At 45.6% G+C, this 18,941-nt stretch overlaps 1 protein-coding gene across 1 annotated transcript in view; it reads left to right on the top strand.

Moving 5' to 3' along the window:
* Positions 1–6,877, top strand: part of PSMD11 (proteasome 26S subunit, non-ATPase 11) — a 46,225-nt gene extending 39,348 nt beyond the window's left edge. Inside the window, exon 14 of the mRNA XM_056548863.1 lies at positions 5,504–6,877. The gene's annotated coding sequence lies outside the window, so the exon portion shown is untranslated. The remainder of the gene's footprint in view (positions 1–5,503) is intronic.
* The last annotated feature ends 12,064 nt before the right edge of the window (positions 6,878–18,941 follow it).

Below are 18,941 nucleotides of genomic sequence, written 5' to 3'. Positions count from 1 at the left end.
CTACAACCCACATGTACTCCTCAGCTCTATCAATTAGACATACACTGCTCTAAAAAATAAAGGGAACACTAAGATAACACATCCTAGATCTGAATGAACTAATCGTACAAAATACTTTCGTCTTTACTTAGTTGAATGTGCTGACAACAAAATCACACAAAAATTATCAATGGAAATCAAATTTATCAACCCATGGAGGTCTGGATATGGAGTCACACTCAAAATCACAGTGGAAAACCACAGTACAGGCTGATCCAATGTTATGTAATGTCCTTAAAACAAGTCAAAATGAGGCTCAGTAGTGTGTGGCCTCCACGTGCCCGTATGACCTCCCTATGACGCTTGGGAATGCTCCTGATGAGGTGGTGGCGGTGAAATGTGGCGTTGGTGGATGGAGTGAGACATGATGTCCCAAAAGTGCTCAATCGAATTCAGGTCTGGGGAACGGGCGGGCCAGTCCATAGCATCCATGCTTTCCTCTTCCAGGAACTGCTGACACACTCCAGCCACATGAGGTCTAGCATTGTCTGGCATTAGGAGGAACCCAGGGCCAACCGCACCAGCATATGGTCTCATAAGGGGGTCTGAGCATCTCCATCTTGGTACCTAATGGCAGTCAGGCTACCTCTGGCAAGCACATGGAGGGCTGTGCGGCCACCCCAAAGAAATGCCACCATACACCATTACTGACCCACCATGCTGGAGGATGTTGCAGGCAGCAGAACGTTCTCCACGGCGTCTCTAGACTCTCATGTCTGTCACGTGCTCAGTGTGAACCTGCTTTCATCTGTGAAGAGCACAGGGCGCCAGTGGCGAATTTGCCAATCTTGGTTTTCTCTGGCAAATGCCAAACGTCCTGCACTGTATTGGGCTGTAAGCAGAACCCCCACCTGTGGATGTCGGGCCATCATACCACCCTCATGGAGTCTGTTTCTGACTGTTCGAGTGGACACATGCACATTTGTGGCCTGCTGGAGGTCATTTTGCAGGGCTCTAGTAGTGCTGCTCCTGAGCTAGCGGTCCTGCTGCTGGGTTGTTGCCCTAGTATGGCCTCCTCCACGTTTCCTGATGTACTGGCCTGTCTCCTGTTATTGCCTCCGTGCATTGGACACTACGCTGACAGACACAGCAAACCTTCTTACCATGGCTCGCATTGATGTTCCATCCTGGATGAGCTGCACTACCTGAGCCAGTTGTGTGGGTTGTAGACTCTGTCTCATGCTACCACTAGAGTGAAAGCACCGCCAGCATTCAAAAGTGACCAAAACATCAGCCAGGAAGCATAGGAACTGAGAAGTGGTCTGTGGTCACCACCTGAAGAACCACTTCTTTATTGGGGGGTGTCTTGCTAATTGCCTATAATTTCCACCTGTTGTCTGTTCCATTTGCACAACAGCATGTGAAATTGATTGTCAATCAGCGTTGCTTCCTGAGTGGACAGTGTGATTTCACAGAAGTGTCATTGACTTGGAGTTACATTGTGTTGTTTAAGTGTTCCCTTTATTTTTTTTAACAGTGTACATGCATCTGCTACATGCAACAAAATTAACAAAAATAAACTGGTTGCAGGGTACAATTAAATGAAATCTTTAAAAGTACAGTATAAATAACATTTAAAACACATACAAAAAAAACTGTGGCAACTGATATATGGATGCTGAGGCTGACAATTATAACACATGGCAGTCCTGTATATATCCTTCCACCCCCGGGCAAATGAATAAGGGTGTTGTAGCAGGTATAAAGTGAGGATGTATGTTAAATATATAAAATTGTAAGGGCTATACAAGTGAAAAATATCTATACAACCAGTAATACCCACATATCCGGAGCCACTGAGGAACGACAGGGATGCCTACTTCTGCTAAATAGGTAAAGGCAGCGCAGCTCCTTGTGGCTGTTTAGAAGCAGAATTTGCCTAATTTAACAGGGTACTCCACTGGAGAAAAACATTTCTAAATCAACTGGTGCCAGAAAGTTACACAGATTTGTAAATTACTTCTATTTAAAAAATCTTAATCCTTCCAGTACTTATCAGCTTTTGTATGCGCCACAGGAAGTTTTTTTCTTTTTTAATTTCTTTTCTGTCTGTCCACAGTGCTCTCTGCTGACACCTCTGTCTATGCCGGGTACTGTCCAGAGCAGGAGCAAATCCCCATAGCAAACCTATCCTGTTCTGGACAGTACCAGACATGGACAGAGGTATCGGCAGAGAGCACTGTGGTTAGGCAGAAAGGAAATTCAAAAAGAAAAGAACTTCCTGTGGAGCATACAGCAGATAAGTACTGGAAGGATTAAGATTTTTAAATAGAAGGAATTTACAAATCTGTGTAACTTTCTGGCACCAGTTGATTTAGAATTTTTACGTATTTATTTTTCCACAGGAGTACCCATTTAAGGCAGTGTTTCCCAACCTGTGCGCAGCCAGATGTGGCAAAACTACAACTCCCAGCATGCCCAGACAGCCTAAGGCTGTCTGGGCATGCTGGGAGTTGTAGTTTTGCCACATCTGGAGGCACCCTGGTTTGGAAACGATGATTTAAAGTGGAACTCTGGTACAATACATCTTATTGCCTTTCCACAAGATTAGGGGGGGGGGGGAGATAAGTGTCTGATCTTGCGCCCCAGCTCTCTTCATGCTCGGAGCGACCACCACTCTGTGCAGGATTACCGGTGTTCCTAGAACTAAAAGCTTCAGAACACCGGGGTGGCGGGCAGGAGATCGCAGGGGTTGGAATGCTGGGATCTCTTGTGGATAAAGGGGATAAGAAGTAATTTTCCAGAGTTCTCCTTTAAGGTATATAGAAAATCGAGTCCTGCACTATAAAGCATTACCCAGCAGATGTTCCGAGTTCCCTTATTTTGAGGCTGGAACCACATTAGACAAGGACAGAGTGATCTTTTTATTTTTGGTAAGTGGAGATTTCACAACCTCCGCCAATGTCAGACACGACTGGTGACGACGGTTCCTACAGATAATGACACGTTCCAATGGGCAGTAACAACATCCGTGCCGCCTGCGGAACAATGTAACCAGCTGCTTCTGCTTTGTGTGTTGTGACTATTTCATTAAAGCGGTGGCTTTTCTTGTCTGTTCGAATAAAAAAAAAATTAATTGAATGAACTGTTTGTTCTCCTTAGAATACATCCGAGATTAGATAGTGCTCTGTGTACTGTGAGCCTGCAAGATTCTAGTAAATGACGTTATCTAGGGGAAAAAAACTGTTACTTAGTGTTAACACGTTTTAGTCAATATTGCTGACATTGTGTATTTAAAGGTAGGGTCACACATAACGGATCCACAGCGTATTTTACGCTGCGGATCCGCTGGTGACCTGACCCATTTAGTGCCTCCAGCTTCCCCGCCTCGCCCCACCCCTGGCCGGCATCTCTGCGATGTCAGTGGACTCGCCAACTCGCAGGCCCCCTGTGTGGCTGCTCGTAGTAGCGGACTGCCGCTGGGAACAGGGGAGGGTCGAGGCGGTGGGGTGGGGGTGGCAACAGCTGGAGGCACAAAATTGGTCGGGTCATCGACAGATCCGCAACATAAAATACACTGTGGATCAGTTACGTGTGACTCTACTCTTAGGGTATGTTCACACTACGGAGTGTGAACGGAATCTCCGCTCGCAGAATTCCGCGAGCGGAGATTTAGCCTGGCAGCAGACGGCGGCGGCACCATTGACAGCTATGCAGTACTCGTGGACTTCTGTGCAAAGAATGAACATGTTCGTTCTTTGCGCGGAACAATTTCAGCGGCGGAATTGTCCGCCACCGAAATTCCGCAGTGTGAACGGGTCTCACGGAGACTCATTCACACTAATGTTAAGTTCACACCGCGGAATTCCGTAGTGTGAACATACCCTTAAAGGGGTACTCCACCCCTAGACATCTTATCCCCTATCCAAAGGATAGGGGATAAGATGTCAGATCGCCGCGGTCCCGCTGCTGGGGACCCCGGGGATCTCCGCTGCGGCACTGCGCTATCATTACTGCACAGAGCGAGTTCGCTCTGCACGTAATGACGGGCAATACAGGGGCCGTAGCATCGTTACGTCACGGCTCCGCCCCTCGTGACGTCACGGGCCGCCCCTTTCAATACAAGTCTATGGGAGGGGGCGTGGTGGTCGTCACGCCCCCTCCTATAGACTTGCATTAAGGGGCCGGGCCGTGATGTCACGAGGGGCGGAGCCATGAAGTCACGCTGCTCCGTCCCCTGTATCGCCCGTCATTACGCACAGAGCGAACTCACTCTGTGCAGTAATGATGGTGGGGTGCCGCAGCGGAGATCCCAGGGCTCCCCAGCAGCGGGACCGCGGCGATCTCACATCTTATCCCCTATCCTTTGGATAGGGGATAAGATGTCTAGGGGCGGAGTACCCCTTTAAACGGTTATTCCATAATCAAAATGTATAACATGCTTATCGGTGATGGTCCAATCGATGGCATTACTGCCAGTCAAGAGTTGAATGCTTATAACCTAGCCCTGTGTTTTCCAAGCAGTGTGCCTCCAGCTATTGCAAAACTACAATCCCTTCATGCCTTTGGCTGTTCCGAGCATGCTGGTAGTTTTGCAACAGCTGGAGGCATACTGGTTAGAAAACACTCCCCTAGCCTATGCATAAGGGGATATACTTTGATTGTGTGATAACCCAGTTAAAGCGGTTAAACAGATTTGTAAATTACTTCTATATAAAAATCTTAATCCTTCCAGTACTTATCAGCTGCTGTATACTAGAGGGGAAGTTGAATTGCTCTTTTCTATCTGACCACAGTGCTCTCTGCTGCCACCTCTGTCCATGTCAGGAACTGTCCAGAGCAGAAGAGCTTTGCCATGAGGATTTGCTCCTGCTCTGGACAGTTCCTGACATGGACAGAAGTGTCAGCAGAGAGCACTGTGATCAGACTGGAAAGAGCTACACAACTTCCTTTGTAGCATACAGCAGCTAAGTACTGGGGCAGATTAAGATTTTTATATAGAAGACATTTACAAATCTGTTTCACTTTCTGGCACAAGTTGATTTTGAAAGAATTTGTTTTCCACCGGAGTACCCCTTTAAATAACGTGGCTGCTTTCTTCCAGAAAGTGTCACTCATCTTAATGGGGATTGTTTGGTATTATTCTTGGTTAAGACCATTTTTGGGCATCTAATGAGACGGTCAAGGATATTGTCTGCTAGCCTCTACTGCAGTGTTTCCCAACCAGCATGCCTCCAGTTGTTGCAAAACTACAACTCCCAGCATGCCCGGACAGCCGAAGGCTGTCCGGGCATGCTGGGAGTTGTAGTTTTGCAACAGTTGGAGGCACCCTAGTTGGGAAACACTGCTCTACTCTGTATGGAAGCAAGGGGGGCATTATGCTGCATTGGGTCACAGTTAGATTGGTAAATTTTTTATTTTTTTGTTTTGTTTTGTTTTCCTCTGTCTATGATGCAACAAGAAAAATGTGATGACTTTTACGGAACTTTTTGAAAGGTAATGTGTTTTTTTTGTTTAATTTCAGACCATTGAAAATCATCAGCCATTGAGAAATCAGAGCGGCAGGAGCAGCGGACACCTCTCCTCCTCACGTGGGATGGTGGAAAAAAAAGGGGCAGGGGGTGCTGAAGGGGGAATCCTTTACTATTTTTTGTTTTCCATCTTAGAATTTATTTTGTATTTTTTTTGAATGAGCGGTTTTAAAATCTCGAATGGTTCGACCTTTGCGCGGGTTGAATCCATGCTCTTGACAATTTCCACTCTTCCATCCTGCGTCCCGGGGCGGGCTGAGGGTTAGGACACTTGCTTGTTTTATAGTTTTTTGTTTTTTTTCTGTGTACTTACCTGAAGCAGTGCTTGTGGGGGGGGAGGGTCTCTTTGAGCTTAACCATGGTCCCCCGAATCTTTGTTCCGTGGGCGCTTGTGTTATGTGCCACGGGCCACACAGGCTCGATAGGGAGAAAAGACTCGCCAGGGCTCACGGCTCAGCTCCGCCAGGGATCTCTCACTTTTTATAAATTAAACGGGTTTGCTGCTTGCAGGGATAGAATGAAACAAAAAAAAATTATTGCCATTGCCGCTCCTGTTACCAGACATGCGCCCCCCCCCCCCCCATTGTCCCTGATGTCCTTGGGGTTTCGATGTCCCACAAGAGGTGCACAATTTCCACCCAGCTGAAACCAGAGTATATCTGATGTTCAGATGTGTTCCAATAAAGATCTTTTTTTTTTTCTTTTTCTTTTTTTTTTTTTTTCTTCTCTTCTTTCGTGTATAACTTTTCCCTCCATCGACTGCACTGTAATACAACCGACTGCTCATCCTTATATTTACTGCATGAACTAAATGAAATCCATACCCAGACCTGCATCATAAGGCTCACATAGGGATGGCTGGGGTTTTTTTTCCCTTCCCCCTTTTATGCAAAGTGTATGATTATAATTTTTTTTTTCATTTGCTAGGCTCCGTCTAGCTTAAAGGGGTATTCCAGGCAAAAACATCTTATCCCCTATCGAAAGGATAGGGGATAAGATGTCTGATCGTGGGGGGCCTGCCGCTGGCACCCCCGCCCTGCGATCTCCCTGCAGCAGCCTGCATTCTGTGCGCAGCTGCGTCTGCAGTTTCGGAAATTGCCGGGCTTCTGAGACGGGGACATGATGTCACGCCACACCCCATTCATTCATGTCTATGGGAGGGGGCGTAACGGCCGCAACACCCCCTCCCATAGAGATGAATGGAGGGGGCGTGGCGTGACGTCACGTCCCCGTCTCGGAAGCCCTTTCGATAGGGGATAAGATGTTTTTGCCCGGAATACCACACGCTCTGTTTTTGCAGGTTTTCCGCTGCGCATTTGAAAGGGTGCGGGCTCTACTCGGCTATCTGCAGCAGATTTTCCACGGAGGAATTTGCGCTGCGGAAAATCCGCCGCAAGCCCCATTGAAGTCAGTAAGGACTGTGGCGGATTTTCCACAGCGTTAATTCCGCCGCGGACAATCTGCTATGGACAGCCGAGAAGAGCCCGTCCCTTTCAAATACGCTCTTTGTTTTTGCGGGTTTTCTGCTGCGTATTTGAAAGTGGGCGGGCTCTTCTCGGCTGTCCATAGCAGATTGTCCGCGGCGGAATTAACGCTGTGGAAAATCCGCCACAGTCCTTACTGACTTCAATGGGGCTTGGGGCGGATTTTCCGCAGCGCAAATTCCTCCGTGGAAAATCTTCTGCCGATAGCCGAGTAGAGCCCGCACCCTTTCAAATACGCTCTTTGTTTTTGCGGGTCTTCCGCTGCGTGTGAACGCACCCTCAATGTTCTCCAACCAGTGGCTCCCTGCTTAGCGCAAATTTAAAACTCCAATTATAGCCAAAGTCAATAAGGTGCATTTTGTTTATCTGTTGGGGCAGTATTTTACAAACTGCGATGTCAGCAGTTGCAAAACTACAACTCCAAGTAGGCATGTTGGGAGTTGTAGTTTTGCAACAACTGGAGGCACACTGTTTGGTAAACACTGTTAAAGGGGTACTATGCTGCCCAGCGTTTGGAACAAACCGTAATGTGCTCTGGGAGTGCGTGAAGTCATATCCGTGCACCCTCATGACATCGTGCCCACTCAATGCATGTCTATGGGAGGAGGTGTGATGGCTGTCGCGCCCTCTGGCATTGAGGGGGGGGGCGGCTATGATGTTACTAACTCCAGCGTACGGGACAGTTTGTTCCAAACGCTGAGCAGCAGAGTACCCCTTTTAAGACATGGTCGGTTGGGTAACTCTGGTTTAGCTGATGTTCCTATCCTCAAATACAATGTATTGTACAAAAATTTTTAATTAAAAAAACGAAAACTGAAATTCTCCACATTGGATCAGCCTTAAGGGCTCATGCATATAATTGTATCAGGACTCTTGTCTGAGTTGTCACATGACATGAACAGAGCTCTCTGAGGTTCTTCTGTTCCTCCATATGCCACCAAGTATCAGCTTCTCCTGCACAGCATATACAGCGCCATATGGGCAGCACTACAAGTATCTGTCATAATAACTACTTTTGTTGCATCACTGTATCTTAGGCTAGGGCTACTTTCTATGATGATTTGTGGTGCTACTACTATTGATTTTAGACTTTAAAGGGGGCGCTCCGCTCCTAGACTTGTTTCCCTTTGGATAGGGGAGAACATGTCTGATCGTGGGGGACCTGGCTGCTTGGACCCCTGCAATCTCCATGCCGGCATTACGGTCACTGAAGCCTGGGGCTTTTGTAATCGTGATGTCACGCCATTCCCTCCTCAGTTCATGTCTATGGGATGTGACAGCTAGTACACAGCCTTCACGCCTCCTCTCATAGACATGAATAGAGGAGATGTGGTGTCTGTGATCGCCAGTCATCCATCATGGAGTGGAGTTCGCTCCAATCAGACATGTTATCCCATATCCTTTGGATAGGGGATAACATGTCTAGCGGCAGAATACCCCAATAAGCTACAGCCTATGTCCAAAGCAATTCATTGCGTTCTAAGCAGTGGTCACTCCAGAGTTAAAATTATTAGTGATACAAAAAGTTACAGTGCAATCCTAACTGTATAAAGGGGTACTCTGATGGAAATGAGAGATGAGCGAACTTACAGTAAATTCGATTCGTCACGAACTTCTCGGCTCGGCAGTTGATGACTTATCCTGCATAAATTAGTTCAGCCTTCAGGTGCTCCGGTGGGCTGGAAAAGGTGGATACAGTCCTAGGAAAGACTTTCCACCAGAGTACCCCTTTATACAGTTAGGATTGCACTGTAACATTTTGTATCACTAATAATTTTAACTCTGGAGTGACCACTGCTTAGAACGCAATGAATTGCTTTGGACATAGGCTGTTGCTTATTGGGGTATTCTGGCAATCTCTAGTGGAAATCTTTTTTTTTTTTTTTTTTTTAAATTAACTGGTGCCAGAAAGTTAAATAGATTTGTAAATTATTTCTATTAAAAATTCTTAATCCTTCCATTACTTATTAGCGGCTGTATAGTATGGAGAAAATTTTCTTTGAGTTTCTTTTCTGTCTGACCACAGTGCTCTCTCCTGACACCTCTGTCCATTTTAGGAACTGTACAGAGCAGCATATGTTTGCAATGGGGGTTTTATTCCTGCTCTGGACTGTTCCCGACTTAGACAGAGGAGTCAGCAGAGAGTACTGTGGTCAGACAGAAAAGAAATCCAAAAAGAAAAGAATTTCCTCTGTAGTATGTAGTACTGGAAGGATTAAGATTTTAATTAATAGAAGTCATTTACAAATCTGTTTAACTTTCTGGCATCAGTTGATAAAAAAAAAAAAAAAAAAATATTCCACTGGAGTACTCCTTTAATAGGAAAATTAGGCCACAATGTTTATTAAAGGGGTATTGCAGGGAATGTAAAAAAATAAATAAAAAACACTACTTTGATATGTTCTCTGTAAACCATCCTGCCTGATATGCATGGCTCCTGTGTCGATTCGTCACGAACTTCTCGGTTCGGCAGTTGATGACTTATCCTGCATAAATGAGTTCAGCTTTCAGGTGCTCCCGAAAAGGTGGATACAGTCCTAGGAGACGCTTTCCTAGGACTGTAGCCACCTTTTCCAGCCCACCGGAGCACCTGAAAGCTGAACTAATTTATGCAGGATAAGCCATCAACTGCCGAGCCGAGAAGTTTGTGACGAATCGAATTTACTGTAAGTTCGCTCATCTCTACTCCTGTGGGCCCTGTTGTTTTTGGTTGGCTGCTTGATATTCTTTATATCCTTCTCTCCCCTTTCCTACATCTCCCAGCAATCATTGCAGCACTGCTCTGCTAGCCATGTCACTCTCTCAGAGCAGCCCCCACCCTCCTGCTCTGAGCAGTAGAGAGAGGTTCTGTGTCTAATTGGCAAAGGCTGCACATACCTCCTTGTTCTCAGCACCAAAGAGCATGACTGATCAGTGCAGGACAGGAACCACATTGTCTTTGTCTCTTAGAGTGGGAGCTGCTTTCAGAGAGGAATAGAGACAGAGTGGATGATGTCATTCCCTCACTTTATGCATGTACCTGACAGAGAGAAGCTCTATATAGCTAATTAATAATATTTAGACAATTAAATAAATTGATGAGAGAGAAAGGATGGGCTATGGGTTTAGTTCACTGGAGTACCCCTTTAATCGTTCAAAAAAAAGTAATAAATGTTAAAAAAAAGAGGTTTAAACCAAGTTGATTGACCTTACTGAATAAACCAAAAACCCACGCCAGTAAATATATAAATTGTGTCCTCCCAAGTTTAACCTGGGTAACTAACCCCATCCAATGAACATTGTGACTATAACAGAAGAGGAGGCGCTGCTTGTCCTCTTGGCCACCCAGGTGACGGTGCAGGACCATCGGGACACCGGTTATTATAAATGAAAGGCGACATCCAGATCTCCAGGCAGAGTACAGCTGGGCCCATCATACTGCGGTAAGCACCACTGAAAGAGAGAAACTGGGGGCACAGAAGGAGTAATAGACAAATGTAGGGCAATTGTATATAGGCTGCACGTTCACCGCAACTAGTGAGTACACATTCAAGACATAACTCCCGGTTTAGTAGTACTCCATGATTTTTATTCACTTATTTTCTTTTTTCACATGGAATCGTCTCTCTGGACAAGGTGTAGCAGCAAGAAGTTATAACATTCGCTGTAGCTTCCCCAGTCATGGCACAACATTTCAGGGGCGAATTACCCTATTCATGCGCCTGAAATGTGCTACACCTTGTCCAGAGAGACGAATCCATGGGAAAAATGAAAATAAGTGAATAAAAATCATGGAGTACTACTAAACCGGGAGTTATGTCTTGAATGTGTACTCACTAGTTGCGGTGCAGCTTCTATACAATTGCCCCCACGTTTGTGTTATTACCCATTCTGCTGAGTGGAGTTTAGTGGAGCTCCGAGAGTATGGGCCCAATTTTCTAAGTGAGATTAATATAGGAACTCAATTATACTTTCATTAGGGGACAGAAGGAGAACCTATCTTCCTGTATTGGGAATATCTGGGGTGACTGGTATTCTGCCCCCATCCTAAATATTTCCATTACATGAAGGGAGTGGTTCCCTTGATTCTAACAAGTCATGCAGATGGTCCTAGTACTACCCTTTAGGGTGCGTTCACACACTATTTTATTTTTTTTTGCGCCTTTTCCATTGCGTATTTGAAAGTGGGCGGGCTCTTCTCGGCTGTCCACAGCAGATTTTCCACGGTGGAATTTATGCTGCGGAAAATCCGCCGCAAGCCCCATTGAAGTCAGTAGGGACTGCGGCGGATTTTCTGCAGCGTAAATTCCACCGTGGAAAATCTGCTGTGGACAGCCGAGAAGAGCCCGCCCACTTTCAAATACGCAGCAGAAAAGGCGCAAAAAAATTGTGTGTGAAGGCACCCTAAAGGGTAGTACTAGGACCATCTGCATGACTTGTTACTTCCACCGCGGAAAATCTGCTGCGGATAGCTGAGAAGAGCCCGCCCCCATTCAAATATGCAGCAGAAAACCTGCAAAAGAAATCCGCCCGTGTGAATGTCCCCTTATAGTCTATATACAGAGCAGTAATACTCCACCCAATATCTATAGGGCTCTACTATACTGTACTCTGTTTGTTTCCAAAATTGCAGCATGCTCCATTGGACACTGTTTTACAGAAGTATTCTCACTCCCTCGAGGGAATTATGGCACAGATTTGCTATATTTGGCATAAATTACACAATGAGATCTGTGCTGTAAAGAAACACACTAACTGTTTACCTGTAGTATCCTAGGCCCCACATATTAAATGTTATAATACAGTGGTCCCTCAAGTTACAATATTAATTGGTTCTGGGGCGACCATTGTATGTTGAAACCATTGTATGTTGAGACCAGAACTCTATGGAAACCTGGTAATCGGTTCTGAAGCCCCAAAATGTCATCCAAAAATAGGAAAAGGTGAGGATTAAAGAAAAATAAGTAGATAACTAATATAGATAAAGCAAATCCTTACATATAAAAGTAATAAAGATCTGCTGGGAGCTGTAAATCATTGTCTTTGTCAGTGTTTCCCAACCAGGGTGCCTCCAGCTGTTGCAAAACTTCAACTCCCAGCATGCTCGGACAGCCGTTGGCTGTCCGAACATGCTGGTAGTTGTAGTTTTGCAACAGCTGGAAGCACCCTGGTTGGGAAACAATGGTTTATGTAGAGGACAGGAGCTTCTTCAGGGTCCTATACAGTACACACAGTGTCCCAAATGGAGCCGCCTTTACTTTATGTCTAAAGGAGCAGCTAACCCTGGTACAGGTAAGGAGTAGTACAGAACTTGTAGTTCCTCTCTGTACTGTAGGGGGCGCTACCGGACACCAGTCAGTGCATGCATTTCAGTAATACAGGTAATTTACCAGTAAAAAGACCATTCTGATTGGTCAGTTCCTCCAGTTGTGACAGGTATCACAGATCTGGACTGTCTGTACATTGTATGTTGAGTCTGGTTTCAGGTTACAATGATCCAGAAAAGACCATTGTATGTTGAAACTATTGTATGTTGAGGCCATTGTACGTTGAAGGGATCACTGTAATCATACCAGGTAAATAATTAGGGTAAAATGAGGGCAAAAGGTTTATTAATGGTTAATAAAAAGTGGTACATTATTTATTTTAAAAAAAAAATGTAATTTAAATGATTTCCTGTTTTGGGCCTTGTCACCCAGCTTTCCTACAAATGGATGTAAGGCTGCATTCACATCTCGTTTCTGTGAAAAAAAAAAACATATGGAACCGTATTGCAAACCATATGCCAACTGTAGCATCCAGTTGTGTACGTTTTGCATCAACTACGGTTTTATCCATTTTTTTTCCCGTACACAAAACCGTATACGGTTTAAAACTGTACAGAGGTCTATACTGTTGTACATGGTTGTACAGTGATCCATCAACTTACAATGGCCTCAACATACAATAGTTTCAACATACAATGTTTTTTCTGGACCATTGTAACTTGAAACCAGACTCAACATACAATGTACAGACAATCCAGATCTGTGATACCTGTCACAACTGGAGGAACTGCCCAATCAGAATGGGCATTTTACTGGTAAATCACCTCTATTACTGAAGTACATGCACTGACTGGCTGTCTGGTAGCGCCCCCTACAGTACAGGGAGGAACTACAAGTTCTGTACTACTCCTTACCTGTGCCAGGGTTAGCTGCACCTTTGGACACCAAGTAAGGGCGGCTCCATTTGGGACACTGTGTGTACTGTATAGGACCCTGAAGAAGCTCCTGTTCTCTACTTAAACCATTGTTTCCCAACCAGGGTGCTTCCAGCTGCTGCAAAACTACAATTCCCAGCCTGCCTGGATTTGTAGTTTTGCAACAGCTGGAGGCACCCTGGTTGGGAAACACTGACATAGACTGTGATTACAGCTCCCAGCAGATCTTTCTTACATATAAAAGTAAGAATTTGCTTTATCTCTATTAGTTATCTACTTATTTATCTTTAATTCTCACTTTTTCCTATTTTTGGATGACATTTTGGTGGCTTCAGAACCAATTACCAGGTTTCCATAGAGTTATGGTCTCAACATACAATGGTTTCAACATACAATGGTCGTCCTGGAAACAATTAATATTTTAACTTGAGGGACCACTGTATACGGTTCGGTCCGGTTTTGAGACATACGTTTTTTTTTACAAAAAAACTGATACGGGAACCGTATTGCAAAAACGAGATGTGAATGCAGCCTAACTTGGTCAGTGTTTTCCAAACAGTGTGTTTACAGCTGTCCGGGCATGCTGGGAGTTGTAGTTTTGCAACAGCTGGAGGCACATTGTTTGGAAAACACTGATCTAGGTAAATAGGCTTTTTATTTTCACAGTTCTCCCATTAAATCAGTTTCTGCAGCTCTCCGTCTGTTGCAAAACTACATCCCCCTAGCATGCCCCGACAGCCTTAGTCTTGTAACAGCTGGAGAGACACAGCTTTGGGATCACTTTTTCTTTCAGAAACAGCACCACCCTTTTCCTTAGTTTGCATGTGGTATTGCAGTTTACTTCCATTGTAGTGTATGAAACAGAGTTGCAATACCAAAAGACACCATTCTAAACCAAGTTAAATGACCATACAGAATAAACCAACACCAGTAAATGTATAAACCGTGTCCACCCAAGTTTAGTTTGGGTGACTAACCCCCATCGTGACTGTAAGAGAAGAGGAGCTTCTTCTCTTTGCCGCCAGGAAAACACAGCTGATTTCTTCCAGAAACAGCACCACCATTTTCCTCAGGTTGTGTGTGGTATTGCAGCCCTTTTTCCATTAAGGTGAATAGAGCAGCCCAATTGTAATATCACACACAACCTGAGGACAGGTGTGGCGCTGTTTCTGGAAGAAATTCAATCAGTTTTTCTTTTCCTGGATAAGTCCTTTAAGAAACATCTTAATTTCTGAACAAATGTGCACTGAAATAGTAAATGCAACATGACAATGCAGTCAGCTAATCGAATCAATAGTGAATTCCTCCAATATCTCTTAAACACAGTTCCATATGGGACCTACAGGATGCGGATCTGCAGGAAAGCAGGCCATAAACCTGTAGAATTGGGTTCATCTTTATTATACACTTTTGCAGGAAATTGTGTATGACCTATATGCAAAGTAGCTTTCCCTACATAGGTGCACACAACTAAACCCCTCCCAGTGCCTTAAATATGTCCACATTTTAGAAGGAAACAGTGTATCGTAGAGTCTAATAACATATATCATGCGCTTTTCACTGTGGTTTCCTAATGTAGTGTACAATGCAATATCATGATGCAAATAGTTATAAAAGGAAGTTCAATTGTCCAGGACAATACAGGTACAGGCGCTCAGCTGAAGAGTAAGGAACTTCACCATCAACTACAGGTACAGGCGCTCAGCTGAAGAGTAAGGAACTTTATCAATCAGTCAGGCCTAAAACTGTATTTAGCCATTTATTTATTCTGTTTTGGGGAAAGCTGGGTGGCAACTAACTATGCTTCCTGTGGAAAGGTAACTCAGCTTTCTTAGATTCCTAAATGGGGAATCTACCTTTTGGTGAAGTATTAGGTTTCTGCAGATTTCCTGTTTAGGCCTCTGAAAACCTTTATATCACTTGTCACCTAGCTTTCCTAGAAATGGATGTAACTTGGAGCTGAGTAGAATATATAACATCTAGATCAGTGCTTTTCAAACCATGTGGCTCTAGCTGTTGCAAAACTACAACTCCCAGCATGCCCGGACAGCCAAAGGCTGTCCGGGCATGCTGGGGGTTGTAGTTTTGCAACAGCTGGAGACACGCTGTTTGAAAAAAAAAAAACACTGATCTAGATGTTATATATTCTACTCAGCTCCAAGTTACATCCATTTCTAGGAAAGCTAGGTGACAAGTGATATAAAGGTTTTCAGAGGCCTAAACAGGAAATCTGCAGAAACCTAATACTTCACCAAAAGTTAGAGTCTCCCATCATGCCCTGACAGCCTTAGTCTTGCAACATCTGGAGAGCCACTGCATTCTCAGATAAGAAAAGTGCCTTCTTTCTTCCAGAAACAGCACCACCCTTGTCTTCAGTTTGTGTGTGGTATTGCAGTTCAGTTCCATTGCATTCGGCTTTCCGGGCATGCTAGGAGTTGTAGTTTTGCAACAGCTGGAGACACGCTGTTTGGAAAACACTGGTTTATAGGTTCACATTGTTTTTTTTTTTATTATTTCCTGTCTCAGCCTGGTTCTGATTGGCCGCTGTGGCGGCAAAACACAAGGTCATTTAAGTAAACCTGCGGCGGCTCATCCTCCTTTTCGGATCCGCCGCGGTAAGATAAGAGGTCTATACCCCCACCCTACGCCTTTTATAATGTCGCAGTTGAGGGGGTTGTGTTGGCCGCCATGCTTGGTGAACCAATTCTGGGCGTGAAGCAAGGTTAGGCCTTTGGTATGAAGTAATATCAGGTCTTTATTTTTTATATGATCAGTTATAATTTTATCCAATCCCACCTTCTCTTAATAAACACTGCGGCCTATTCACCAAGTTCTCTATTTCCGTGTAGGTTCTTCAGAAAAGTAATCTGGTCAGGCCAGTTCTGGGAAAGTCTGTCGTCCTGTCATTTCTTAGGGGGGAATTTTCTTTCTTACCTTTTCCTTGTCGCATTGCCTCAGGCTGCCTTATGTTATACAAACCGGGCCACACATAAGACAAAAACAAAACTTTCCTCCGTATTTGGGAAATTACTCTTGTTTACAGGAATTGGGTTTCCTTCCTGAATGACCCCTGATGACCTAATAAAAAGCCCCAGTGCTACAAAGACGAGAAAATATCCTACATCACTCCAGAGCAGCGGTTCCTAACCTGGGGTACGCTCTCTGAGGGGGGGGGGGGGGGTCAGTTGCAGCCACTGGTCACTGCAAAGCAGAGTAGAAGTAACAACTGTATGGGTACGGGGGCCCACAACTATATGGGAGCACAGAGGAAGCCAACAACTATGTGCGGGCTTACACCTATATGAGGTTACAAAGGGGCCTACAACTATATGGTGACATACAACTATATGGGGGCATACAACTATATGGGGGCACAGAGGGGGCCTACAACTACAGTATTTGGCTGCACAGAATTGGCTTACTTCTGTATGGGGGCCCACCTACTACTATATAGGGGCACAGAGGGGGCCTACAACTACAGTATTTGGCTGCACAGAATTGGCTTACTTCTGTATGGGGGCCACCTACTACTATATAGGGGGACAGAGGGGGCACTATCACTGTGTGGAAAACAGAGAGTGTGTAAAGAGATGGGCATTGTGCTGGGGAAAGGATAGGGTAAGGAGCAGGGTGGGCCTGTGGAGATAGGGAGAGGAGCAGGGGGGTCTGGGGAGATAAGGGAGAGGGGCAGGGGGGGGGGGGCTGGGGAGATAGGGAGAGGGGCAGGGGCGGGGGCTGGGGAGATAGGGAGAGGGGCAGGGGCGGGGGCTGGGGAGATAGGGAGAGGGGCAGGGGCGGGGGCTGGGGAGATAGGGAGAGGGGCAGGGGGGGGGGCTGGGGAGATAGGGAGAGGGGCAGGGGGGGGCTGGGGAGATAGGGAGAGGGGCAGGGGGGGGGCTGGGGAGATAGGGAGAGGGGCAGGGGGGGGGGGCTGGGGAGATAGGGAGAGAGGGGGGGGGGGCTGGGGAGATAGGGAGAGGAGCGGGTGGGGGGCCTGGGGAGAGTATATGGAATAAAGGAAAGTATATAAATTTGAAATAACAGTAACTATATTTATTACAAACATGTCCCTAATATGTGGAGGTAAAATTTTGGAAATGGGGTACTCAGCTAAAAATGGTAAGAAACCACAGATCTAGACCAATTCTCACTGGAATCTTGAAGGTTCATCTCAATGAGTTTCTGCTGTATATAATATTTTTACCCAAAGCTAAGGGTTTACATATGTATCAAGTCCATTTGGATGGAGCTGCCATTGTTCTGGATTGTTCGCCTGCTGATGTGTCGAGTATGACTTGGAGCTCCCATTACAACTCTGAAGCACAGGACGCGGTGTGCGGTTTGAAGAAACCCAACTACGGTATGTTATGATGCCTATTCCACAATGTGGCCATCTGACTGAGATTTTAGGAAAAGTTGCCCAGTTGCCCATAGCAACCAATCAGATCGCTTCTTTCATTTTTAACAAGGCTTCTGCAAAATGAAAGAAGCTATCCGGTTGGTTGCTATGGGCAACTTAGCAACTTTTCCTCTGCACAGGTTTTGATAAATCTCCCCCATTATATTTTGTGTCCTCCATCGGGCTATATGTCAGCATCGTCTTGCACAGGCCAAAAGTGGTCTCAAGGGGGAGATATATAAAAACCTGTGTAGAAGAAGATTGGTGCAGTTGCCCATAGCAACCAATCAGATCGCTTCTTTCATTTTTAAAGAGGCCTGTGAAAAATGAAAGAAGCAATCTGATTGGTTACTATGGGCAACTGCACTGGGCACTTTTTCTTTACAGAGGTTTTCATAAATCTCCTCCATTGTGACTACTTTTGGCCTATGCAAGTCTGTTTTCCCAAACGCATACACTGTCTGTGTCAGGCTGTCCACATGTTGGAATTTCTGAGCGGAATTCCACAGAAATATTTCAGAAATATTCTGCCGTCCGCAGAAACATTGAACCTGTTCAATGTTTCTGCGGATTTCGCTCGGAAATGCATTGCCGTGTATGGAGTCAAAGAATTTCCGTGGGGTCCTAGTGCCGCCGGCCGAAGCAACCATAGAGAAGAATGTCCCCCGTGTTTTCCAGGCAGACATTCCGCACATTTTCGGCTGTGTGAACCCACCCTCAGACTCAAAAAGGGTGGGTTCACACTACAGAATTTCCTCACTGAAAAATCCTCATCACTATGTGCATACGGCGGAAGTTCAAATGAGCTAGGCAGAGAGCTCCCGCGATTTGCCGCAATGAGCAGGCACATGTAAAGACAGCATAGAGCGGGCCTTCACCAGCGGATCCGCAGCGAAATCCGCTGCGAAAATCCGCTCATGTGAACGTACCCTTAGGGTGCGTTCCCACCTGGCGTATACTCAGCGTATTTGACGCTGCGCAAAATTTGTGGCAGCAACGGGAAATGCGCTGCGTATTCCTCGCTCACTATACACACAGGACTTTCCAGCGGCAGCCCTGTGTGTAGTGAGTTTTGGAAGCGGAGCCGCACGTCACAGTCAGGCCGGCACACGGCCCCGCCTCCAAAACTCCCTACACACATAGTGCTGCCGCCGGAAAGTATGTGCTGCCCCTGTTTGTATAGTGAGCGAGGAATACGCAGCGTATTTCCCGCTGCTGCAAATTTTGTGCAGAATTTGACGCTGCATATATGCCACCCTAAAGGAGTACTCCGCTGAAAAATAACTTATCCCCTATCCACAGGATAGGGGATAAGTAGCTGATTGCGGGGGTCCGACCGCTAGGGCCCCCCACGATCACAGGGAAAG

Source organism: Hyla sarda, chromosome 12 (assembly GCF_029499605.1).
Source record: "Hyla sarda isolate aHylSar1 chromosome 12, aHylSar1.hap1, whole genome shotgun sequence".
Classification (NCBI taxonomy): Eukaryota; Metazoa; Chordata; class Amphibia; order Anura; family Hylidae; genus Hyla; species Hyla sarda.
Note: the sequence above shows the minus strand (reverse complement) of the source record. Positions and strands in the feature narration are given on the sequence as shown.